The following is a 27,649-nucleotide window of genomic DNA, read 5'->3' as shown; positions in this document are numbered from 1 at the left end:
AAATCCAGGTAGGAGAAACAACAGTAGCAAAAACAAGGAGGAGTGTGCACAGCTGCATCTAGATGCAGCGAGGGCTACCAGGACCAAGTGGCTGAAAAAGCCAGTATACAACTGTTGGAAACTCTCCAGTATTTTATTTTCTCTCTTCCTCAAGATAAGCCTGTCAGCTCCAACACCGGTTCCCAAATCTCACCTTCCCAACGAGGTCTACTCTGAGCTCCTGAAGAATGAAGACCTGCCCTTCCATCCCACACTGGCGTCCCAATCGCAGGTGCTCTGCCCTTCTCTGTTCCATGGGATGATAGTCTACAGGCTGGGTCTGTTCCGCTCTACTACTGTGTGAACTCCACGCTTTGTGTGTTCTCTCCTCAAAGTGCCTAGAAGAGCGAGCGCCTGTCATTTGGCAAGCACCCATCAGTATGCTGCAGGAATGAACAAACAATTCACTCCAGTGTCCTGTCCGACTGCACCGTGCTTCCCTAGTTCCCCTACCAAACAGCTTTTTACAAAAATTATTTTTGCTGTAGACTTTCTGAAAAGGTAGGGAGAAGCAGGAAGCCAGAAAGGCTAGTGAGAACTCCGAGTGTGGAGATATGTAGTGTTTCCAGGCACAACGTTAAGGATCAAGAGCCCTTGCCCACTCATGATCTGATGCCCTGCAAGGCACCAGCGTATACGTGGGCTGAAACATTTCATTCTCGAGAATTTGAGTTTCCGTCAAGGTAAGGATGAAAACAGGGCTGGAAGAGGCCAGAGTTTACAGGGCTCAGCCTTGGTCTGCTCAGTCATAAAAAAACATGGATAAAACCAACAGCACTGGCCAGTAAATGTTGCATTTTAAGGATTTCTACTCTGTCCTGGTGCCACTTCCCTGCTAACACCTTTTCCTGATTCTTGCTCTTAATTTCAAAACTTTCAGGTGGTCATCAGCTTCACTACCAGAGGGGGCCACTTTTCTGGTGGAAAAGTGAGAGAAAAGACTTTTACACTCTTGCTCACTCAGACTTACGTAATAGTCCAAGATGGAATTCTAGGTCAGCTGCGGCTGGCACTTTTTTTTCCCCCTGAGGAAATGGCAGCTATGGAATTAACCTTACTTCTTAATTTAAACAGATAAATCTAAACATTATAATCTAGAAGAAGGGAGAACTGCGGTTTGCTACAGTGACTTCTTAGATGTTACATAAAAAGCAAGCAAACCGGAATTGCTTACTGCTGGTAGATGTGAAAAGCAATGCTCCCAACACCTGTCTGACTTCCTAAAATCATCAAGAAGCTCAAGTGCTCAGACACTGTGCCACTCAGCAGCCCCCACACCGGAAGTATGCTGAATCAGACCCAACAAGAACAGCCAGAGGCATAGACAGCGATCTGTGAACCACACATATGCCTTCGCTTGGCCTAGGACTTAAGGATAATTCCTCATTTCTGAAAGTGGGAAACTATGTTACAATGATGATGTATTTCAGTATTTTTCCAGAAGATCCCACAAATGGGGCTTTTAAAATGGCGGAACTCATTCTGTGATGCAGTCTTCTTAGGTTAAAAGGGCACTTGGAAAGGCCACCAAGAGCCCCTCAGGAGCTAAAGAAAATCCTCATTCCTAACGGAAAAGTGCTGAGGTATGATTTGACTAAAAATGTAACTTGGTTTGGAGCAAGACTGAAATATTGGAGAGAGAAACTAAATTTCCTGCTTGTAACCATCATCAAAGACCCACAGTAAGTAATTTCTATTTTTTCTTCCAAATACAAAGTGGCAAATCTTTGGTCAAATGGTCAATCTATGGTGAAATGATTTCAATCAGTATGTGTCTATTTACAAACTCTTCTCTGCTACATACATAACTGAGAACGTTCAAAATATTTAATCCAAAATTTTGACGGCAAAGCGATGCCCTCCAGGATTGAGGAAATTTACAAACCCTCACTGAGTCTTCCGCCAGCAGGAAAGGATGTCAAGCACACAGCAAATGAAGTCCAGAACATCCCTCAAATCAATTTCATTTTATTTAGTAATTTCATTCTTGCTTTCAAGTCCCAATGAATACAGAAAGCAGGTGTCTGCCTCACTAATCTTAGCCCTGGGTTTAATAATTCAAAATTGGGTCTCCTAAGAAAAAGTCTCTAAGGAAAACAATGTAGAATATGGCAAGCTTTCCCTAATGAAGAATTGGGTGAGAAATTTGCAGTATCTCCGAGATAAAGGGAAGTACTTTGGAGTTCTGCAAAGCATGACTAGAGGCCATGGACTTCCTCTGAACTTGCCTACAAGCACCTGTTTAGGAAGGATACCAACCTTCATCTTTAGATGCCAAAGGAAGAAATCTCAGTATCTTTCTTGAAAACTCACTGCATCACACACACACACACACACACACACATATATGAATATATCACTTACCGCAGCTAGCACGTTAAGCATATGGGATATAAAATAGTCACACAAGCAATGGTATATAGAGTCCATCTTAAACTAATTACTGGAGATAAGCAGAAATAACACAATTTATAACCATTGCACTGTTTCTGGTCACTTTTAGTGTAGAATTTTTCTGCAGGTTGGTGACTCTTTTGCAGGCTGAAAACTTATCTGCAAGGTAATAAATGATTTCCTCAGAATTTGTACTGTAGTGGGATTTTTACTTTGTGTTATTTGAGGTTTCCGTTTATCTTCACTTAAAGCTATTGGAAATCTGTATGAGATTTCCAGAAGGAGTTCTTGGTCAACCGTTGGTTGAAACAGGATGATACTAGCTGTCCTTTTAACTGTTTTCTTTTTTAAAATTAATCTCTACACCCAGTGTGGGGCTTGAACTCCCGTTCCTGAGATCAAGAATCACATGCTCTACTGACTGAGCCAGCCAGGCACCCCTTAACTGCTACCTTAATTAGCTTAAGACCGTGATTCCCACTATATAGCAATGTTGAAGTAATTATCTAAACCTACCCAAACTGTTCTCAAACTGTTCAATGGGACATAGGATAAACAACAGGGACCTTAGTATGTTAATCCTGCACATTTCCAAGAACCAAGCAAGCAGCATGCAGCCTTTTGAGTTCACAGGTTGATACATTTTTTAAAGTATCTTTACCGAACTAATTTGACATGGCAAGCTTTTTATTTTACCAAGGGTACACAGTAGAAGGAATGACATAAAAGTTTAAAACGGCAATTTTGAAACTGGAAAAAACTTTTGAAGTCCCCAGCCCATCCTTCTCTTTTTCCTGTTTTGCCTCCAACTGGCACCCATCCTTGGCTGGGCATTCAGCAATGTGAGGACGGACTTCCAGGACCAAGCTTCCTGGACCCTGGACTCAGGTCCATGGAGCACAGCTCACACATACTGACTGCCACTCCAACCCCTACTGCCCCCCCCACTGACCACCCCCTATCCCCCACTATTGATGCTGGATGGGTGTCTTTCTCTACAAACTACACTGCCGCCCCTACCCCATTCCCAGGACTCACTACCACTGTTACCTTTGACAGCCAAAGGGCACAATCCACTAGTTTAGACCCTCATTTACATGTTCTTTGTTCCTTTCCTCTCCTTTAACTTACCGATATTTAATAAAAATTTAATTAGTAAAAGCTCCTTCAAGGGTACAAAGCTACTTTATTTGGACAGTTTGCTGCATTCACACAGAAAAGCTCAATATACATTTCCAGTCAGCCCAATCCCGAGCACTTGGTAATTACAGCCAAAGCTTCAGAAACTCTTACTGAAGACACAGCCCCTATTCAGTCGTTTTACATGTGGAAAACAAACACATGTAAAAGTAGCTTCTAAGAATGCTTTGCACATTACATGAAAAGTAAAAATATTATATACTTTAAATTTTTACTCAAAAAATAATTTCAAACTATTAGGTTTAAAATACTGAGACCACTTAAGTTTAATATTTATTAGAGCAAGAATCAGAAAATTGTTACACACAGTATATACTCTTTTACACAAAACACATTTGCACGTTTCTGAAAGCCACTTGTAAAAATTATTTTTGGAGTAATATCACATTTTGCACATCACGGTAATTTGGTAGTGTTTTTAAGAGATACTCTTTATTTTGTTTAAAGTAAGACATACCAGGACAGTCAATGTGGATTCATGGTTACCCTGAAATGTGGTCTATTTTTGGACAAGTCTTGCTTTCAAAATCCTATTGACATGATGACTTTCTCTGCATGTGCCCAGCTTTGACTAGGGTCCAGGGCAGGACACAAAGATCTTGGTAACTTGGCCTCATGAACTCATGACCCCAGAACTAGGAAGCTCTCACAGAGGTCAGCTGTGGTTTTCTCTGTACCTATGGCACCATGAGGTCTACTCCTGGCTTCAAGAGAGTCAGCTGCTGGAGAGGAAGAGGGCCCCCACACCCAACAGAGTGCCCAGCACAGGGCAGAGGTACAAAGGAGACGACAGTCAACACCGCAGCTCTAAATACAGTGCTGTGAATTTCTATAGGCACACTTTGCACAGCCCAAATCCCCAAGTCTAGATCTGCTTTATTTCTAGACCAGAACGTGCAGGAAGGGAGATGGAGAGCAAAGGACATAAGTGGACTCTTTTACAGTAAGCTGACTTGCAAACCTCCCATTACGGGCCAGACAAAACATGGCAACGGGAAGGAAGAAGCCTGAAATGGTGGGGTTTTCATTCTATCTTGACCTAATCAAGGGGCTCAAACTTAGGCAACATTGAGAAAGGCTGAAAAGGAAATGCAATACAATTGCCTGGGAGGGATTAAGCGGGATGGATTTAACAGGATGCTGGAATCCTGTATGCTCCACATTTCCCCCACCTTTAAGTCAATGGTGCAGAAACGGATGGCCAGGGAACAAGAATCGGGGCACAGATGGGCTCGGGTGCCTTTCTCGGGAGACATGCAAAGCATGGGGGAGACAGGTGCTAAAAAAGCCCCCCTCCCAAAAAAAAAAAAAAAAAAAAAAGCCCCCAACACTATATTCCCAGGGGAAATTTACAAACACCTTTGAGTCCAGAACATGACGTCTAACTTCCAGTCCTGTGCAAAGCCCTGGGCTCTCTCCATCAGTGTGAGCTAGTCACCAGCAGGCTGTTCTGACAGAAAGGTTTTAGAGGCCAGAGTATGCTCTCTTATGGCAAAGATACATTTCATGAGGTGGTTTTCTTGCTCTATAGGTCCAGGCCATAAAACAGTCAAATTGTTTCATGTACAAAAGCAATGCAGTCTACGATGTTTCCAAAGTGTGCTGCAGTTGTCAATCTGACTGTGCTCTTCCATCTGTTTACTCAATCCCCAAATCAGTTTCTTCAGATTTCTTCATTTTTCAAGGATGATCTTCTCAGCAAAGCTGTTTTTGGCAGGAAAGTCACAATGAACAACATAACAAGCAGGGGATCTGAGATTCCAAAGTGAAGATTAGAGCCATTCAAATAGAATTTTCTGTCAAAACACATTTCTAATAAGATAAATCAAATGTATCCATTCTGTGTCAAAATAGAACCGAAGACAGTTTTGCCTAATCTTATAAATGGCTTAATAAGGTTCGGAAACAATCATACATTCAGGAACTTGAAAGGAATGGAGAAGGAATTATCTGGGAATCTCAACAATTTTCCTGAGAATGTGTTATAAATTTCAGAGTCACAAAGTTACAGAATCGCAAGTTCCCAGTTACTATGTTAATTGGAAATACACATTTTATACCATTAATGTGACATCCTAACATATGAGAAAAAAAGGGGAGACTTAGGTAGAAAACTTTTATAATAATTAGGGATTTTAGAAGAAATATGTCCATTTAAAAAACAAAACATCAATACTCAACTTACTATGGAGTAAACGCCCCTACACCGGCAGGAAGCAGGTACTACCTAGAAGGCTGTGCCATACTTTTGAGCCTCAGCTCTATTTTTACCACTGTACTTGTGGGGCAGCTCTTTGTAGTCAAGGTTTGCTCCGTTATATTACAAAGCTCTGGACTTGTGGCTTCAGTTCAATGTAACAAGGCAGTATAAACATCCTTCAAGATTTGAAGCTCCCTTCAAAGGCCACAGAGAACCCCTGACAGAATGACAATAAAGTCAAAGCAAGGTCAGAAGAAAAATGAAGATGATATTTTAGATCAGGGCTTCCTGACCTGACAACCAGGGCAGTCTCTCTACCCTCAGAAATTACAGTCTTGTTGGGGAAAGTTACCCTCGTTTATTAAGGGGTCTAAAGGTACCAAAATACAAAGAACCATTCATTGTTCTAGGCTCACTTTCTCTGTGGGTCCCTATGTACTTACTGTACAAAAATTTACAACACTCTGTTCCTCCTCGGGGAAACTGAGTCAGACTTCTAAACTTTCACAGTGATGTGCCAGACTATGGAATATGGTGACCCATGAAGGTACAGATTTTCCCACTAAAATTCTGTTACAGTACAACTAAGGACAACATTAAACAAAAGTCACGTTTTATTTAGAAGTTTCTAGAAAGCAACCATCAAATACTGATTACATTCATGCCATCAATTCTCTATTATGCTCTGTATTCTACATTACTTTCTAAAGTTATACAACAGGGACAAAAGATCCTTTTTTAATAATATTTTCTCTAATATTGAAGACACTTATTTTGAATGATGTTCATCTTTGAGCTGCACACCCATTTATAACATGCTAAAATAAAAGTCAAACTCACTGTTAAGAAACACACTAATATTTCCCCAGATCAACTGTCACTAGCCTTAAAATACTACTGCATGCTAGTGTGAACTACCCAACTGAATATTAGAATGTCTGCTGTCCCAGGGATTTCATATAAAGCCTCATAATCTCTCCAGGAACTTAATTTCCCTCACACCTTAGGTTAACTATGTAAGAGTATATCCCCCATCCTCACCACCATTTTTTATTCTTGGGCTCTTAACTTTTTCCCTCTCTTGGGTCTCTTTCCTTTGTACGCAAAGTGTTCAGAATTTAAGAAGGCTTTTAAAATATTCATTCCAGTAGAGACCAAGTTTTTTTTCTGTCTGCCTTATTCCTTTTGGGTATATCAAATGCCGAGGCCCAGTCAATATTGTGGCTGGAATTGTCTTAGAGGAAACACCTCTATTGACAAAAGTATCACAGAAGCAGGGTTTTTAAAAAGCTAGCAGCAAATAGGCAATGCACATTTAAATTAAAATGTAATTTGATTTTTAAAAATCTCATGTTTTCGTTGTGCCATCTATTAAATATATATCAGTCAAATCTTCTTAAAGCAAAGGGGTGAGGGTTATGCTACAGGGTATCTTATTTAGCTTCTAGAAGCCTTCTAATAGAAATGTTATGAAAACTTTGGTTATACACAAACTTTCACATTATTGGATAATCTACCAATAATAAAACTTGCAATAAACAAATACATTAACATTCTACTGAGCTACCAGTCTCTATAGTTCCTTGAATGAATTCTCCTCTTTCAAGTTGTTCTAAAGACAGTCTTAAAAAGCAATCTTTCCCCAATTTTGGTCAGAGGTGTAAGGAGGCTGTTGTATTTGACTATCAAAAAAAACTGCCTCCACAAAGTTCCTCAAATCTCTTCATCCCAGCAGTCAACCATGGACTCACCCAGGTACTGCCTGATTCTCCTGTCAAATAACAAGTTCTCCAGGTACTCCTCTGGTCAAGCATACCCTAGAGTTCATATTCTGGGTCTACATGAAAATGAGTTTATGGTTTTAAAATAGTGTGTTCAGGTACGTGGAATAGAGCTAACCTGCAAATTTTTAAGGGGAAGTATTCCTTCTTGGAGATTCAAAGTTTTGTTTTTCCTCCTTCCCTTTTATACTAATACTATCTCTTGGTCATTTTACTTCGCACTGATTCATGCACCCAACAATAGGGGAGAGAGGGAACAACTCTTTTTCCTCATTAGCACTTCTGTCCTATATAATAATATCCAATTCAAAAATCAGCAGCATTTGGTCACAAGTGTATTTGGATAAAATCTGCATATTCTAATACAGACCATTCTGAGGTCATTTCCAGGCTGAAATTCTATAATGACTATTCATAGGACTGTCACTTGTCTCCTCCTGATCATTAATTACCTCTGGTCTAAGTAAGCTACCCTGCAAGGTAGATAGAAAGGAAAAGGAGCTGACCAACACAGCATGGGAGGATGACATAACCTGCCTGGGAAAACATGGCAGCCCCCAAATCTTCAAACTATAACTATCTCCAGAGAATGACACTAATACTGGTAGATGAGAATTTGAGACATGCATGTCAACTGAGAAACACAAAATTATAGTATCTGTTCTTCTATAGACTTTTTTTTTATTAAAGCTACTGATTGTCCTAGTAAGTCATTATATACACAAAGCAATAATTTCCAGAGTTCCTAAATATTTCCAACACACTCAACTTAGGGATCCAAGATTCTGAACATGCCATCACCAAAAAAAATTGCAAACCTAAAAAACAAAAAGGAAAAAAAATTAAACAATGTCAAAAGGAAAAAACTTTCTTAGAAAAGGTCAATATTTACTTTTTATTTTTCAAAATGACACTTTAAAGTTAATGTTTCTCATCTTACAGTTATAAGCTCTAAAGTCTAACATTAAAGTTCTGCTTAGAAACAAGGCAGTTTACTTATTAAGAAAAATATTAAACTATACTCAAACATATCACCTATTTAATATTTAAATATCTTCACATTTACAATTTCAGGCTTTAAATTAAAGTGGCATTAGCTCTAGATTTTCTTTTAAAAGCTATCATTATGGTGACAGACATTCAGATGCAGAACTAAAATTACTGATTTCATTCTTATAGAACACACACCTTTAGAAACCACATTTTTAGTCAATTAACAGTGGTTACAGTCTTCGTACTTCTTCCCCACTAACTTTTAGCACATGAAATGCAACAGATGACTTTCAAAGTTCTTTAGCCTTATAAAGGGCCAATTTAGATAGGATTTATTTGAAAAAAATTTTTTATAAGGGTAAACATAAGAAACAAGAATTTCAAAAAATAAAAATGATCAGTACTTGTTTCCTATTAAAGCATTAATACATAAAAGTGAACTATATGAACAATTCTTCTACAGTTAGCTTAAAAAGTACTTTTTTAGATTAGCCTATTTAATTTTTCCACAGAAGAGTTCAGAGTTCACATTTCAGAAGAATAGAACAACACAGCAGAATATATGGAAAACAAAGAAACAACCATTATATCTGTTTCTCTTTAAGGACAAAGCTAGACTGACTTATTTAAGTATAAACTGAGATCGCAGATATAAAATCATGACACTCCAGTCAACCTACATAGTTCCTGGATTTACATGGCATGTGAATAAGTCTATCATCACAGAAAGCCACGTATATAAATAAAAATACATTTTAAGAATTTAAGTCACTCTCGACATTGGAGAAAATATTGTTTTTAAGATATATCTGCAATACAATGTATAAGAAAATGCTTTCTGGTAGAGAAATGAGGGAAGGTAGAACTAGAGCAACAACAGAGTCCCTGAAGAAAACAGGAAAATAAGTATGACTTTTAAAAATACATTAAGTTGTCACAGTTCCGTAGAATCTGCCCTCTGTCTCATCCTCTGGGATGGGATGACAATTTCATTTTCTTGGCATGCCATCAATTAAACAAATGTGTAATTTAGGCTAAACATAAGTAAATTTGTGGTACTATTTCTGCTATGAATGCTAGTACATGTAGTACAAGAAAGATCAAATAACCACTTGCTCTGAAAAGATGGCTTAGTATAAAATCTGAACTTGAGCAAAGAACCTACTAGAATTCTATTCCCAGGGAATTAAGCCTAGGAACTGCCTTCTAAGCTCTGCTACGTCATTATTTTAACAGGACATGGTCAACAGGAATAAATAAATAGCACCCCCAAAAAACGTTTTACTGTAATAAAGACAAACAGTGCTATTCTCCTCAACTATAAAATATATTTTGAACTAAGTTACCTGTGATAATTAAAGCAGAGTTAACTGACACCACTAACATTCTTCACAGGACTTTACATCTTAAAAAGAAAAAAAACAAAAAAGCATACATAAGACATCAAAATTCTTTATGAGAGCAAAAGAAAGCTGTGATAAGACCCTTACTTTCTAGTCTGAGAAACTTAAGTCTGCAGCCCCTTTTATTTATTTTATTTATTTTTTTATTTTTACAGCCCCTTTTATTTATTTTATTTATTTTTTTATTTTTGCAGCCCCTTTTAAAGCAAACTCTATACTTTTCAAAGGAAGATAATTATTTCAATCTGCAAATTCCTAGTGGGTGTTTTCACATATAAGAGATATTTTGTCACTAGTTAAAAGTCACTCACTAGAGCTCACTAAAAAGATAAAACAAAAGGCTTAACAATACATCAATTTAAACAACTATTTACATTTGAACCAGTTTAGTTAGAATATAGCCACAAGTTGCTTAATACTTTTTGTTCACAACTTAAGATTTTTGTTTTCTTAAAGAAGGAATTGGGATAAGAGAACAGACATGGAAAAACATGAAGGCCTCTCTCTCTCAGGTTTTGCCATTACCATTCTGTTTGCAGTGGTTTCAGGACGAGGCGATCGCACACCTTCTAGTCAGAAATCAGATGGCCTCAAAACAAACTCATCTCAGTCTTAGGCCTCATGTCTTTCGCTTAGAGCTAAAAATAAAAATACATGTGAATGAACAAATGATCATGGAATGAAATCTCTAACATGACACATAAAATATCAAAAGCCATTTTTATCACAGAAAAATGAAAATGTACACATTTCTATCCAGAGCATCAGAATCCTATTTAGAATGAAAGGCTGCTGCTCTTCTTATCCCATCAGCTGCCAGGCGTTACAGTAACTATGATAATTTAATTCTAAGGCGGTTCTTACAGAGCTACACTAGTATTTTATTCATCTCCTGAGATTCTGAAATGTTCGTTTTTTTGTTTTTTGTTACGAAGTTAAACATAACAATATCATTAATGAAGCTAATGACGCTGAATAGCAACTTAGCTTTCTTTGTGCAAAAAAACCAAGGCAAGCAAAGTATGATGCTGAACCAGAACCGGCTGGCCCTAGAAACATATTTTTCTGTATTTAGAAACTCCTAATTCCAATAGCAGCGCTGGTAGTACATGAAAATTAGCTTGTTTCTAAAATCAAAATAAGGGATTCACTCATTCTACAAGTACTGAATGTTTCTAAGCACTGGAAGCCAAATGGTGATAGGAGAGCTGGGTTCTGGATATTAGCAAGTGGGGTCCTTGCTGTTTCTGAAGTTTTTGTCTCAAGTCTGGGCTATCATGCTAAGGAGACAGAAAATAAGGATTGCTGTGCTTCTATGAGAGGGAGGAGGGCAGTATATATGACAAGAGAATGAGACTGTAGGATTTAAAACAAAATCCATTGAGAAGCCTAAATCTTATGCTGCAAGTGACATCCAGCCATTATTTGGTCTCTGTAGTGTGAAGCTTATATTTCCAAAATCCTCATTAATCCTGAAAATTAATTCTCCTCCATTTCGAGAGCACTAGTAGTTTCAATCCTAAATATAAATGTCTCACACTATTTCACAAGGTTAAATCAGCCAAGCACCTTCAAAAATCACTTAATGTAAGAGTCCTTCATTCAACTGAAGCCATAATTTAAAACTCAGAAGTTCTGCTGCCAAAGTTACACTTCAAGAACTGGCCCTAACTATGGTGTAATGAAGACAAATAGCTTCTGAGATTTTTTTTACAGCACTCATATACTTCCATTATATAGGATTACAAAACTATCAGTAGTGTCTATACTAACAACATTATTATTTAATGCTTTGGATTCTCTGCTGGATCTACGTATACCAATGAAAGCCTTTAATTTTGTGGGAACATGGTACATTACCAAAAAATATCAAAACAAATCAATTTAAGCTCGATGTTCACCTTAAATCAAGATTAGGAAACATATTTCCCGAGTTTGCTGATCTTCTGTCATTTTTCAGGTGAAGTCCAATTACTTTCAATATCTAGACAAATGTAATGGTTTGACTCTGAAGTTTATAGGTTTCAGAGTTATCCTTTAAAGTAATAACTTGTAATTTATACTTAAATATTTAGAATAAAGAAGAAAAGAATTGAGTGTTACCTAGGTTTTAGGTTATGGTTTGCATGAAGTGAAAATGTATTTTTTTAAATCAATAAGCTTTTGGAAGTTCACTTCCCACTGATGCTCGTAAAATCATTCTAACAGTTTTGTATTTTGATATATTCAGATTTTAATCAAGGAAAACTGAACCTTGGTCTTTTTTCTAAGCTAGTCCCTCCTCCTTCCTTTACCACACGTGTTATAGATCCCAGCAAATTCCAGAAAAAAACATAATTAATACACTTTTTCTACATCATGCCTCAAACATTCACATATCTGTAAATACCAAATTTGTCCCACATCAACAAAGAGAACTCTATTCACCCCAGGGTTCCTCTCAGCTCATCCTGTCTGCTACCATTCTTGGGCAAAACCTAAAAGTAACAAGATGTTTCATTTGCCTCCCCAAAACTTGGATCCTTCCTTAAGTAACTTTTATCCTCATTCTTTTTTGCTTCAGTCATAGCCTGTTTTGTTTTAGAAGTTACAGTCCTATCCTTTCTCTGAACCAATCCACCTAGCCCAGAGACTGCAACAACAAATACAGCACCACTATCCTTTGCACAACTCTCACTACTCCTACTTGGATCAAGGACTTGAATGATAAAGTAACAAAAATTTATGACTCAGAAGACATGTTTTGTAGCTTACCAAGACAAGTAACCTTATTCTCAGTTTTAAGTTATACTAATCATAAAACTCCACTTGTCACATCAGGAATGTCGCATTGAGGTCTCCCATTTAATAAGATCAATGACTTCCAGTAAGGTAGTTATAAATGTAAACAAATCACAGAACCAAATTTCTGTTAAAATGCCTGTTATTTTAAGAATATCAATGTAAAATACATTCTCATGAAAATAATTTCCTTAGTTTAGACTGGTTTTCGTTTAACACAAAGGGTTATTACATGATGTACTAGGAGTGAACCTGCAACCTGATTATTATGATCTCTTCTTAGATTACTTTTTGATCCCAGCACTTTACACATTCTAAGATCTCCCTTCTGACATTGCACATCTCATTCCCTAATCTAAGCAAAAACCATAAGCATTCTTTTTTTTTTTCCTGATCATCAGCTGTTTATTCCTTGTACTGTTTAGTTGTAGCAGCAGCCTTAATTTACATGGAAATTCTACAATAAGTATTTACGTGTGCACTTTTGCCAACACATCTAAATGGCACTGTAAACACAAAATATTTATCAATCAGAAAATCTCCAATCTCAAATTTAAGGATTCTATGGAAAGAAGAGAGTGCTCAAAAAATGGTGTTGAGACCACAGCTAGCCATTTGCAAAACAAGGATGGCGCTCTATCTTCATTCCTTAAGCCAAAATAAATTCCAGATACACTAAAGTTAAAACATGAAACTATAAAAATACTTAAAATATGGATGAAACTTTCAAAATAATTTTGAAGTACAGGAAGATCTTTAATTATGACATAAAACCCAGCAGCCAAAAAAACAAACAAAACAAATCCACAACTGATTTTTAAAAAGGCAAAAATCAAACCAAACAAGTATAAGCAAAAAATAAACAATAAGCCAAGGAAAATATTTATAGGAAAAATTTAATATGCACAAAATTTTTATAAATTTCTAAGAAAAAGCCACTGAAAAACAGGTGATGATTATCAACAATTCACTGGGAAATAAAAATAACCCGCAAATATATAAGTATCTTTAAACTCACTCAAAGTTTAAGAAATGGGAATCAAAAGGAGATGCTAAAGGAGATCAAAAGGGTAATGATTAAATTCAAGAGTGTGGGAAACACGGCACTTAAACATACCACTGGTAGAGGTGTAAATTGGTGCTACACTTTTGAAGAACAATGATGGTATCTACTAAAATTTAAAAACCCATGTTTTTGATCCAGAAATTTCACTTGAGACTAGATCCTTCAGATTGCTTCTCACAGCTAAGCAAAAATATCTGTACAGAGAGTTATTTATATACAAAAAATGAAAGAAAAAAAACCTGGAAAACAATTCCAACATCTGTCCAGTGTCCAAGTGTCCAAAAGGAAGCCAGTTTAAAAAGTTGTTACATCTCTTACTGCTGTGGAAAAAGGTGTCCTAAGATATACTATTAAGTGCATACATGAATGACATTGCTGAACAGACATGTGTCATTCTTTTCAAAAATAGTATTTTTTAAAGGGAATACCAAAATAGGTGAGCAAGAAAGGAAGAAATGAAGGATGCCTGGGTGGCTCAGTTGTTTAAGCGGCCAACTGGCCAACTCTTTAAATTCTGCTCTGGTCATGATCTCGGGGTCCTGGGATGAAGCCCTGCATCAGGCTCCACACTCACCAGGGAGTCTGCTTGAGGATTCTCTCTGCCCCTCCCATGCTCGTGCTTTCTCTCTCTCTCTCAAATAAATCTTTTTTTTTCCAAATAAATCTTTAAAAAAAAAAAAAGAAAGAAAGAAAGAAAAAGAAGAAGAAATGAAATCTACGAAAAGCTACCCAAGAAACTTAAAACATAAGAATGGAGGAGGAACTTTTTAACTTCTATAGTATACAATTTTTGCAACATAAGTAACTGTTCTACAAGTAAAATATTTTTCAAGGATACTTTGCTATTTCAGCATTTTATTTTTTGAAAAGATTTTATTTATTCATGAGAGACACAGAGAGAGAGAGACATAGGCAGAGAGAAGCAGGCTCCTCACAGGGAGCCCGATGCAGGACTCGATCCCCAGACCCGGGATCACACCCTGAGCCAAAGGCTGACGCTCAACTGTCGAGCCTCCCAGGGATCCCGCTCTTTAGCATTTTAAACTATGCATTGATTTCTCTCAAAATGGAAAGAGATTTCACCAGCCAACCTATGAGTGTGAGGATTTGTTTGTGGTCAAGACCACAGAGGCATTCTCTCAGCTATCACCCCTTGAAACTAATTGTCAATGTGCCTGGGGTACTGTGCTTCTCAAACTTGGCCATCACTTACTTGCTTCTTCTTAAGGTTCCTTAAATCTACACCTTACACTTTGGCACACCTAGGATCCTTTCACTCCTACTCCTATACATGATAGGCAGGTTACAAGGTTCTGACTTTACTTTTATGGACTTAATGAGAGCCCACTGCGTACCACAAAGTTAGTCATTGTTCATCCTATCTTCCATCTTACAGAGACCGTGCCAGTCTAGTAAAACTGTATTATTGTTATCAAATACTTCAGTGATCTTAGACTCCAAACCCAACTCCTTCACAATGACAATCTTGCCATTTAATGTGACACCCACTTTACAGACAATACATGAAACTGGTCAGGATTCCAGTAATATGTCATTAAAGAAAACCAGTCTCTTGGGTAGAGAACAAAGCAAAATGTGCTAAAAAACAGTATTTGTCCATTTTTTAAAATGGCCTTAATAATTACTATCACATTTGCCCCAAATTAGCACTAACCAGAAATAGAATTCCTCAATTATTTAGCACGATAAGTCAAAATTCCTGGGCATGGCCACATTTTGGCACTGTAGGAACCCTCTACCTCCAAAAGGGACATAAGGATCTAACTATGACAATGCATTGTTTGACTGTGAGCCGAAGTTATTGGTATGTACGCGATTTTAAACATCTTTTTTTCTTTTCTTTTCTTTTTGAGAGAGAAAGGGAGGGGGATCTCAAGCAGGCTCCACACCAACACAGGGCCTGATGCGGGGCTCCCTGAGATCATGACCTGAGCCAAAATCAAGAGTCAGACACGTTAACTGACTGAGCCACCCAGGTGCCCCATTTACCATCAGCATTTTCTTTAGCTAACAAGTCACTATAATGAGAGTGTTGTGGCACTTATGAGTAGATTAATCTGTATTATCTAATTTTACTTAAGCCTTCACACTAATAGATTCTTATTTCTAAGCCGTTTCTCTCTCCTATCCAAGGGTAAACAGGGATCTTCTTTTTAAGGCTTTTTGTTTAATCACATAACTCCTGTGGAACCTTAATCCATTTACAACTTCAGTTTCTCCTGGAATAGATCCTTTCTTTTTGCCTATAGACACATTCAGATTTCCTGATCCTAGATCAATCCATAATCCATTCCCTTAAATACATCATTCATTTCAGCTGATGTCCTTCATCTTTTTCTTTACTGTTGAATGGCCAAATTTGAAGAGTGATCTAGAGTTGACTCATTCATTTAAAAATACTTCCTGAAAAGTGACTACATCCCAGAGTCAAGGGATACAAACTAGATGGTTAAGGGATATGGTGCCTCCTCCAGGGAGCTTATAATTCCATTACACAGAAAATCAGATATTTATAAGTTCAAGATGTTAACTGTCATGAAGGAGTAACACCTGAGGCTATGATAGAACATACACAGGGGACTTAATTTAGATTGGGCTGCCACTCTGCACAACCTCAGCAAGTGCTCTTCTCTTCCTGGGCTAGGTGTTCTGGGTTGCACAGCTCATGTGGTCTTATATAGCAGCCCCAGGGGATTTCCTGGAGGAAGTGGCAGGTAAGCTGATTATCTAAAGGCTGAACAGGAATCATCTAGGCAAGAATAAAAGTAGCATTCCAGAGAGGGAACTAGCTATCTGAAAGTCTTCAGACAGGACTGGTGACCTGGGGGATCAGAAAGAAAGGCAATGTGGGCAGAGTACACAGAAGAGCAAACAGGTATGAGCCAGATCAACCAGTCTCAAACAGCACAATGAAGATTTGTGCTAAGTCCAGTGGGGGCTGCGTTTACCATCCTTAACCATCTAGCTCTTAGCAGCATGATTTCTACTCATACTATTCTCTAAACAGTCAGCCATACACTTTTAACATGCAGAATCTTCTCCATTCTCAGGAAGTGGCTCCAGGTATACCCCAGACATACTGCAAATTTGGTTCCAGACTAGTTCAAAAGCAATCAAAAGACTTTTTTGGTGTCTGTGTATATCAAAGCTATGTTTACACTATACTGCAGTCTATTAAGTGTGCAATAGCATTGTGTCTAAAAGAGCAATGCATGTTGTGCCTTACTTTAAAAACTTTAATGCTAAAAAATTCTATCATTTGAGCTTTCAGAGAGTCATAATTACTGATTATCAAAACTAGTAACGAAAAAGTTTGGTATTTTGTGAGAAATATCAAAATGTGACACAGAAACACGAAGTAATAAGCAAATGCTGCTGGAAAAATGGTACCTAAAGACTGGCTTGATGCCAGACTGCCACAAACCTTGAATTAATTTAAAAAATAGAGCAGTATCTGAGAAGTATAATAAAGTAAAAGCACAATAACACAAGGAAGGCCTGTATTCAGCTTTTGAAATGGCTTCTATCCTGTGCTTGAAAACATAAGCTGTCACTGTTTTTTTTAGGATCTTCTACTTCTCCCCGTATTCAGCTTACTGTTTTATACATGGTAGGTGTTCAAAATCTGCAAAGACAAATCAGTCTTGGAAGAAAACCGATTGATAAAAAGTTAATCACAACAGTGTAAGAATGCAACGTATTTAATAAGATTCTCCATTAGAAGTATCTTTGAAATGGCTTCAAGTTAATTTATGGATTTGCCTTATTTCCTCCTGTAGTGATGCAATATTTATGAATTCCAGAAATTTCTTTAAACAAATGCCCAATTATAACTTGATTAGTCCATGAACATAATACTTAGATGGCACTGCTATCCTCTGTGCTCACCAGAGGGTACATAGCAGTGGTCTAGTTCTTCCATGCTATAAATTCTAAAAACTAGACAGCTGACAACCAGTTAATGTGTACATTCCACTGAAGAGTATAAAACTACTCTGTTACAAAGAATACAAGCCAATGGCATCTAACATTAAACTAGCCCTATCCTACAAGTTACTGTATGCATGCTTTACATACAGACCATTCATTTTGAAACTGTAGAATATGCTATTTCTTCCATTTTTGATAATTTTAGTAAATGCTAAAAGTCAATGGCCACCACACTTATTGATTTTAGCAGGAAATTACCACACTTATGTTCTATTAAATGAAGGTAAGTACCCACTATTTTCACCTTATTCGGGTAGGTACAAGATGTCAAATTTGCTGGGTTCAACATTTAATGACTCTGCCTCACATTCCATTAGAACTATTGGTACAGACTTAGAAATATAAGATTTATTAAAAAAAAAATACACTTCTTCTAACATGAGCTGTAGATACTTCAGCTCTTTGCAGATCTTTTCTTTATAGGTCTACAGAATGACCTAAGCTGCGCCCAGAATCAGGCCATCATATAATTAAGCTTAATTAGATATTTTCTATACAAGGCAAATAAAAATGTTCTTTCATTATACTTATACCAAATCCCCTATATTATGTGTCTTTATAACCAAGAGCAAAAGAACTCTAGAAAGTTTAAATGCTATTGATTGAAAAAATTTTTATCTGCTTCATCCTTTGTTTTAAAATGGCTTAAAGACCAGATTTTGCACATTTTGAAATTTAATGTGTATATGTGTCAGAATGTTTCTGCTTTCTGATATCTAGTTCTGCAGCAGATTAGAATGTTTATAGGCCTTTGACGCCTCAGTCTTGTTAATAGGACTATGCTTTCTAAAAGAGATGATCAGACTAATAACTGAAACAGCTAGTAACTGGGTGATACACTCTGACCATGACAGGAAAAAAGGGTCTGACCTGTGTCTGGAACTGAAATAGAAAATTGTGCCAGTGTTGCAAAATAGAATCATGCTATCTTACTGTAAACCTATGATAAATTCATACTCTATGAAATATAGGCCACAATATTTTTAATATTAACCTGACAGTTCTGAGGAAGTGTGTCATTTCTGGGTAGTTCCCAACCATACAAGCAACAAGTACAGCCCTCTCTGGGCTCATAAGAAGAAAGGACACAGTAATTAATACTGATGCACAGTAAAAACTGTTAGTATTTTCCTAGAAACACTCAGTAGTGATGGAGGGTTACAGCAGGCAACAGAAACCCCTGGGGGAATACCTTTAGTCTTCAAGACTGGATGACGAATGATTTAAAATATTTTTTATTATGGAAAATTCCCAATACATACAAAAGGAAATAGACTAGTGTAATGAACCCTCATGTACCCTCGTCAGTTTCAACAGCTAAAGTATCAACATCCTGCTTTTCTGTTTAACTGGTAGCTCCGCCTACTCCTCACTTCTTAAATAATGAGGATTATTAGTTTCCCTTTTTTTCCGGAGGGAAAATTTACAACTAAGTTTATTTTTTTTAAATTTTTATTTATTTATGATAGGCACAGAGAGAGAAAGAGAGAGAGGCAGAGACATAGGCAGAGGGAGAAGCAGGATCCATGCACCGGGAGCCCGGCGTGGGACTCGATCCCGGGTCTCCAGGATCGCGCCCTGGGCCAAAGGCAGGCGCCAAACCACTGCGCCACCCAGGGATCCCCTACAACTAAGTTTAAAAAAAAAATCTTAAATCATTTTTAAAGTGTACAGGTTAGCAGTATTAAAATATATCCACCTGGTTGTGCCACCACCACCCATCTCCAGAATCTGTTTCATCTTGTACAACTGAAACTCTGCTGCCATTCAACTGCCCACAGCCCCTCCCCATTCCCTGGGCAGCCACCTTCTACCTTTTATATCTGTGAATGTGACCACTCTAGGAACCTCACACCAGTGGAATCAGACAATATGTGCCCTTTTGTGCCTAGTTTCTTCTACTGGCATAATGTCCTCCAGGCTCATGTGTCTGCTTCTTAATGTATCCTTGCTTTTTACAGTTGAAGAATACTCATGTATATGTACCAGCCTCATTTTACCTATCTATCCGTCAATGAACGCTTGGGTTGCTTCCACCTTTTGACTATTGTGAATAACACTGCTATGAACATGAGTGTACAAGTACTCTTTTCAAGACACTTTTTTTTTTTAAGACACTTATTTTCAATTCTTTGAGTATATACCCAGAAGCAGAACTACTGAATCAGAAGCAGAACCACTGGATCATACGGTAATTCTGTTTCAGTTTTAGAGGAACCTTCATACTGTTTTCCATAGCAGCTGTACTAGTCCACATTCCCACCAACGGTGTACAAGGATGATAATTATTTTTAAGACAACTGGCACTTGACAAAAACTCTGAGTTCACAAAGCACTTTCATATGCACTATACTACATAATCTTTTCAAATACAAATGACGAGTTGGGAGTCCCAATCTGTTGGCAAGTATTCAAGTCCCTTAAAAATCTATCACCATTCTTCCCATATTTCCAAATAAATGTTTTCTTCTCATCAGACTGGTTTAAGCAGATTGTATTACACAATATTAGATATGTAGCTCACTAAATGCAAAAAATGTTAACAGTACAGGAATTAAAAGACCCAAATGAAAATGTAAATATAATGGAATGATACTTGTGGCTCCCAAAGAAAAACTAACCTTAAGACAGCTATATCTTAGCACACAGTCTTAACAGATACCAGCTACATAATTAGATAACACTTGTTCTTATCAAAGTCAGAAAAACACAAACTACTTCCCCCCCCCCCAAAAAAAAGGCATAACAGAATTATCAGAACTCAAAATTAAAACATTTTTTGGAAATTTTTCTGGAAACACCCCACAAGGCTGCAAGCAATCTACTCCCACAGTTCTCTCAAATAAACAAATAATAGCCTCTTGGCACAATCTTGAAAAGTTTTAGTGTTGACAATATCAGCTTCCCAGGGAAAAAGTAAAGCAGGAGAAATAAATTACATGCATTACTTAGTAATAAAAATAAAAAAGTTCACTAACACTCTAAAATTGAAATGATTAAAGGTACATACCCCACACACAGATAAAAATATTTACAATACTTTTCTTGACAATTTGCTTTCAGTTGCCGACAACCTTCTGATTGCAGAACTCATGCTTTTGTTGTAAAGTTAAGTGGGACAAACTTTTAGTCATATTTTAAAAATAAAGTGTTTTTAATGAGGGAATTCTATTTTAACAAATACCCTAATCTGTTTTTCTACTTCATATTCGACAGTTGATGAAAGTAGACAAACCTCACAAAGATACACCCCACCTTTAAGACCACCTACTACAATGAAAAGCCCAATGAAGTTTCTTCAGTGCCATCACCAACCTCAAGCTGCACCCAAGAACAGAAATACTTACTGATTGACTGATACATGCATTGATCAAACATTCAAGTGCTCAAGAGTTTAAGATCCTTGATCATCACAAGATATATATAACCTCTATATTTTATATTTTCAGAGGAACTGAATCTCCTGAAGAAATCTGAACTTGTGTTCTCTGCTCTGGGACTGCTCTTCCTTCATAGTTGTCGTGGCCCTCCTGCTTCATCTCACTACAGTATCTTCTCAAATGCTAACTTCTCAGGGAGGCCACCCTGACCAATCTGTCTAAAAGTCAAACAGCCCTTCCTACCATCCCATCCCAATCAATCCAGAGCTCCTTCTTTGTCCTGCGTGGCTGTTCTTCCCAGCATAATTTACTGCTAATATTATGTCATATTTTAACTTATTTTCCATCTCCCCAGAACTGATTCTAACTTCTTGGCATTTACATCTATAGTATAATGATTCAAGGAAGAAAGAAAAAAACTTTAATGCTATTCTATTATCAAGAGGGTAGATCATTTAGTTTACTCATCTTATTCCATCTGCAAAAGTAGCAGACCAGGATACTGCTACAGTTAAGTTTCTACCCTTAACCTCCGAGGGACTCCAGATCATCAATAACTCACTCATCTCTCAGGGACTCAGCATAAATTGCAGCTATATCTTAATTAAACACAGAACACAACTGACTAGAAACAAGCACGTATTTCATTATGTGCTCTGAAGTACAAAGTCACAGGTGGAAGCTGGAGAAAATATTACAAGGGCTCCTCAACAGAATTTGAATAAAAGTTTTTGTCAAAGCTCAAGACAGTACTGTAACTGATCAGTGAACTGATCAAGTAATTATAAAAGCCAAACTCTGTGAGTTTAAGAGCACTTCAGGGTTAACTGAGATGAAGAGAAGTAGGAGAGGGGAAAAAGAGTTAAAAAAAACATGACAGGCGATGGCAGGGTCGGTAAACTGGGTGAGCAGACGCTGGTAAGCAATCCAACAGCAGAGGAAGTCCATGGGGAAAGCTGGAAGCAAATGGAAGAGAGAAAGCAGGCAATGAATAAAAGCTTATACATCAGATGGCTACATAATTTCCAGGGTCTACCTTGTAAAGGGAAATGCAAAGCCCTTGTAAAAAATTAAATAAACTTTCAAGGTAACAACAGGAAAATATTAAAGCCCGTGTTGGACCCTGCACACTGCCTGTGACACTGGCCCTGAGTATATGAGCTAAAGACCTGAGCAAGACAACCACTACTGTTTGAAGCAGCAGAAGGAAGGGAAGGCAAGAGTAAGCTCCCCATCTTTAAGTACAGTAGGCACTCACAGAGGCCACCGACACCAACCCATGGTACAATTTATAGGGTGGGGCAGGGCCAAAATATGTCTTCAGGCATTTTCAGGTTTGTTTGTGTTTTAAATAAAAGAGGGTGACGAAGTGGTAACCTATCAACAGCTACTAACACAATTTCCTATGTGAATAGGAGGGGATTAATCGCCACAAAACAGGAGGTTACTAGGCAGGAAACAGAACTGATCTATTTTGAGAGGCATCATAAAAAAGATCTGGAGATCAACATGGCTGCCTGAGAGCAAGAAGACAAGAATCCCAAAAATTACATCTGAAATATGTAACATAAAGAGAGACAGGAAAGATCTAAGACAAATTTTCTCCTATTGACTAATAGGAGAAAATGGCCATGGCCATTAACTCTCCACAATATATATCCTGTTAGGCAAGAAAATGGAGGAATGGAGGAATCTGGAGTTGGACAGGAAAAAGTTTTCATATGAGAATGGGTCTTGGGAGAGTTTAAAAAAAAATAGTCTAAAACAAGGGGGAAGAAAAGAACTTCATTAAACTACCAGTTACGTTACCATTCCAGAAGACAGATTTGTTTACTTTAGAGTTCATCTTCCAATTTCTGAAATGTTGTGGTAATGTGTAGGAGAAGACTGTCAGGTTTTTTTTTAACCACACATGTTCATTTATTTTCCTGATATCCTGATAGATTAAGCCAAACATGCTTCATGAGAAGAGAAAAACTAAGAAGAAAGAAAACAAGAAGCTTCACAGTAACACGTGGACAGTCCTTTTCTCTCTTTTTTTTTTAATCATCTCTGGATCATGTTAGGAACTGAAATCTGGGGGGATCCATGGGTGGCTCAGCAGTTTGGAGTCCCACGTCAGGCTCCCTGCTTCTCCCTCTGCCTGTGTCTCTGCCTCTCTCTCTCTCTCTCTCTCTCTCTCTCTCTCTCTCTCCGTGTGTCTCTCATGAATAAATCTTAAAAAAAAAAAAGGAATCAAAATCTGAATTTAAACTTTTTTTGCTTTTATTTCTGATCTATGACAACCCAATTAAATACTACAAATGATTAAATCTGATGTTTCTGATAATGTCCAAAATGTATAAACATAGATTCATTTATAGTTCATTTTTGTTTTTTGAACTATTTTAGCTTCTCATTATCATCTTGAAATTCAAAGCCTAGAGAGAGATCAATTTAATAATGAACTACTTATTTTGACCTCAAATAATGTATTCCCAACTTCTGAACTCAAATAGCACAAAATATTTCTAATAAATGCCTACCACTATTACTTTCCAAAGTATTGTTACTTCAATGTGTCTCTACAGCAGCCTCTATTAATAGGACTAGAATAATTGGTCCATCCTTCAAAAGAAAAATAATTAAAGAGGTTAAGATTCTTTAAATTACTAGAGTAAAAACTTCTGACATCTACTCTAAAATACTTTCTTCTCTCTGTAAATCAGTGCACCTATACAACAAAAATGTCTTTTACATTAAAGCAAAATTATGTCCTACCTCTTTCCCTCTGGCAACGACATCAGACAACATATTTGGAAAAAGGAAAATGGGCTATATAAGGTGATGGGGAAACAACGCTCCACATTCATCCCTCAAAGCAGTGATCCTAGGAGAGCAAAGAGGACACAAAATGGAGAAGCTAAGTGGATCCTGATGTCTTCTGTTGCAATTGTGGATAACGCCATTATTTTATTTTTAGAATGGTAAAGCCTGAATCTTGTAGTTTAGAAAGAATCTAAGGTCAGCTAGTCGAGACTTTCATCAATATTGTAAACAAGTCTATTAAGTGTTTATTCAGCATTTGTTTAAACATTTCAGAGTACAAAAAGGCTGCTTCTTTAGAAAATCTTTTCCATTTCAGAGCAGCTCTGTTGGAAATCATTTTGGTCCCATACAACTTAGAAAAAATAAAAAATGTTAATTAATTACTTCAAGAAAAGGCTATCTTTTTTTTTTTTTTTAAATTGTTCAGTAAGAAGTTCCAAAGTGGTTGGAAATCTCTGGTGGTTTGTTATTCTGATGGTTCAACACCAAAGGCCTAGGCTCCTTTACTTGTTTTCACTCTGCCATTAGCACGCTGGTTTAGCTCTCATTATGATTTCAAGATGGCTCCCATCATTCCAGGCTTCACATAGAGATATAATAATGTCCAGTGTAAAAAGATTATTTCTTCCCCTCCTGAATCTTTTTTTTTTTTTTTAATTTTTATTTATTTATGATAGTCACACAGAGAGAGAGAGAGAGAGAGGCAGAGACACAGGCAGAGGAAGAAGCAGGCTCCATGCACCGGGAGCCCGACGTGGGATTCGATCCCGGGTCTCCAGGATCGGGCCCTGGGCCAAAGGCAGGCGCCAAACCGCTGCGCCACCCAGGGATCCCCTGAATCTTTTTATTAGAAAAGATGATCTGGGGCATCCCTGGTGGCTTAGCAGTTTAGCACCACCTTCAGCCCAGGGTGTGATCTTGGAGACCTGGGATCGAGTCCCACATCAGGCTCCCTGCCTATCTCTCTCTCTTTCCCTCTAATAAATAAATAAAAGAAAGAAAGAAAGAAAGAAAGAAAGAAAGAAAGAAAGAAAGAAAGAAAGAAAGAAAGAAAGAAAGAAAGAAAATCTGTTGTGTGAGGACCCCCAAATACACATCTTATTGGCCAAAATTATACCTGGCCAATCACAGGCAAGGAAAATTAGTCCATTATAACTGGGAATGATCATTTGTCCCCTAGAGCTGGGGTTTGCCTCTCTTGACAAATAAAGCTAGGCAGAAAGGGCAGATTACTTAAACAAAATCAAAATTCCCTAAGGAAGAAGGGAGGGGGAAAGGGCAGAGAGATGCGTTAAGTGATCCAACATCTGCTATGGGTACATGGCCTCAAAATCTTGTCTTTCAGCAATTTCCAACCACTACCTCTAATTGGAGAAATCCCTGTGCCTTAACCGTACTACACATTCTATATATGCAAACAATGCGGTGCTGCTCTCCTCAACCCTAAATTCCTCTTCAGATTAACTATTCCCATTTCAGTGTACTGCTCTACATATATGACTTTGTATCTACACCATTTTACCATTTTGATCACTCTTCAGTTCACCAATGTCACTCATAAAATGCCCAGGATCCTCTTAAAATGTTTAGTACCAGTACAACGAAACTAATTAACCTCCATGTTTTATCGGTGCCATCTGACACTCTGCTGCTTCTCTTGGACTCTCTTCCTGACTTCCAATAAACTTAATGCAAACTATAACCCTCTTTGTCTTCTATAACCTACATTTTGGTATCTGTAAAAAATGATATAGTGCAGAACTCTCCACTTAATTATGCTGTGTTTCATCTTATTTTTGGCCTATCTTTCCAACCTAAGCAAGTGTTGAAATGTTTTTAATTCTAAAAACTAATATTTGCCACTTTCCTAGTTTTCAATTATAGAAATGCAAACTTAAGAAAAACTCACTGATGTTTATTTCTCAGCTTTGCAGAAGCAGGGCCATGTCACCTGGGGAAAATATCTTATTCTCACAAGAAGCCTTCTGGGATTGTATTAACTTGTTGAATTTCCAAGATTTCAGAGACCAATCCTCACAACATCAGCAAAATAATCTATTAGTTTTGTATTGAAAACAGCCATTTCCCAGGGATGGACTGACTTTCAATGGACTAACTAAAACCAGAATGTCAATTCAAAAACGTTAAGTGAAAATTAGAATAGCCAAGGAACCAAGAGAAATTAGAGTCTTGTGGCCAATGTATTCCCACCTACCCACCCCATCCACAGACAAACCATGGTGGAAATCAATATAGAATCAAAATAAATCAGATAATTTAATCATTTGCTCAATAAATTCTTTCCATGTAGGCATTCCACATAGGAAGTCAAATTATAATCAAATGTTTATTTAGTGAGCATAGAAATCAAAGCAAAACAATCAGTTCTCTAACATGTATTTAACAATATCAGGGTAATAGTCTCATATATCATTCTCTGAAACAAGGTACTAAACAGGGTACTAAACAGAGCACTATGGCTGGTACTTGGATAAATACTGCTAAAATCTGCCTTGGTTACTTGACAAAGAAACTTCCTTCCTAACAGTCCTACTTCTTAATTAGTTGCAATACAACTCCACCAAACTATAATCAAGTGCAGATGACTTAAGATAAGATGGATTCGCCTATCTTAAGGCCTGGGAGTCATAAGGGTTGAATTCAAAGCCAACTCCTCCTTCTGGAAACCCTAAGGGAGAATAGAATCCCTTGCCTCTTCCAGCTTCTAAGGAATCATATGCACTCATGGGCTCAAGGATCCTTCCTCCATCTTCAAAGCAAACATCATCAGCAGTATAGTATCTTCAGATATCTGTCTTTCTAGGTTCCTCTTTCACTTATAATGCCCCTATGTGATTACATTGGGCCCACCTAGATAATCCAGGATAATCATTGCATCTCCAAATCCTTGAATTAATCATATCTGCAAGTCTGTTTTGGAATGTGAGGTAACATATTTATAGTTTCTGGGGATTAAGATGTGACATCATTGGAAGATCATGATTCTGCCCACCACAAAGCTGTTGTACTATAGTTCTACCACTGATTTTATGTTAACCAGTTTAAATTTAGTGAAAAAATAATTCCATTTTATCTTGAAACTTCAATACTGTTAACTGGGGAGGACACAGCTATTTCCATGCACAGTTCATACTAAAAGTAGACTGCATTTTCTATTTCAGTTTTCAAACACAAAATGGCAGGTGTTTGATTCATCAATGGAGAGGAAAAGAAAATATGAGTTAAGCAATCATTAAAGCCCTTAAGGCTGTATCAATTAATATGATACAAATTAATCTAATAAGAAATAAAAGCCAGAATGAAGTGAGTATGTAAATGCCAGCTCCAACAATTCCTCAACCTTAAGGGGTCCTTCAAATCAGGGATCTTACCACTTTTTCATTCTCCCTACTCCACTCTCATCCTCACACCCCAGCTTAGGTCTCATAGTCCATTGTTAATAATCATTCCCCTCTTTTACATCATGGTCCTTGGCTAGCAAAAACCCAACACTCTATACAACTTTCTGTCCATCTCATGCCAGCCCCAGGACAATTTAGCATGTAGGAGAAAACCTCCACCACTCATCTCAA

General features: G+C 37.5%; 1 protein-coding gene and 1 long non-coding RNA gene across 11 annotated transcripts in view; both read right to left on the bottom strand.

Moving 5' to 3' along the window:
* The window catches only part of XKR6 (XK related 6), a 317,023-nt gene that overhangs the window by 219,134 nt on the left and 70,240 nt on the right, over positions 1 to 27,649 (bottom strand). For 5 of the 10 annotated variants that reach the window (XR_013363097.1, XR_013363101.1, XR_013363099.1 and 2 more), the window contains 3 exons: positions 10,536 to 10,648; positions 9,954 to 10,012; positions 3,600 to 8,432 (listed from right to left, as the gene is read on the bottom strand). The exons of 1 other annotated variant lie outside the window; for it this stretch is intronic. The gene's annotated coding sequence lies outside the window, so the exon portion shown is untranslated. Of the gene's footprint in view, positions 1 to 3,599; positions 8,433 to 9,953; positions 10,013 to 10,535; positions 10,649 to 11,911; positions 11,995 to 27,649 lie in introns of those variants that run through there. 4 more of the 10 variants (XR_013363103.1, XR_013363098.1, XR_013363104.1 and 1 more) reach the window with 4 other exon arrangements.
* Positions 19,488 to 24,118, bottom strand: LOC144295947 (uncharacterized). Its single transcript, XR_013363106.1, has 3 exons — positions 24,009 to 24,118; positions 23,058 to 23,225; positions 19,488 to 22,204 (listed from the first exon to the last, which is right to left on the bottom strand). It is a non-coding gene; the product is annotated as an uncharacterized LOC144295947 (long non-coding RNA).

This window comes from Canis aureus, chromosome 24, assembly GCF_053574225.1.
Source record: "Canis aureus isolate CA01 chromosome 24, VMU_Caureus_v.1.0, whole genome shotgun sequence".
Lineage (NCBI taxonomy): Eukaryota > Metazoa > Chordata > Mammalia > Carnivora > Canidae > Canis > Canis aureus.
This window is presented reverse-complemented; position numbering and strand designations above follow the sequence as displayed.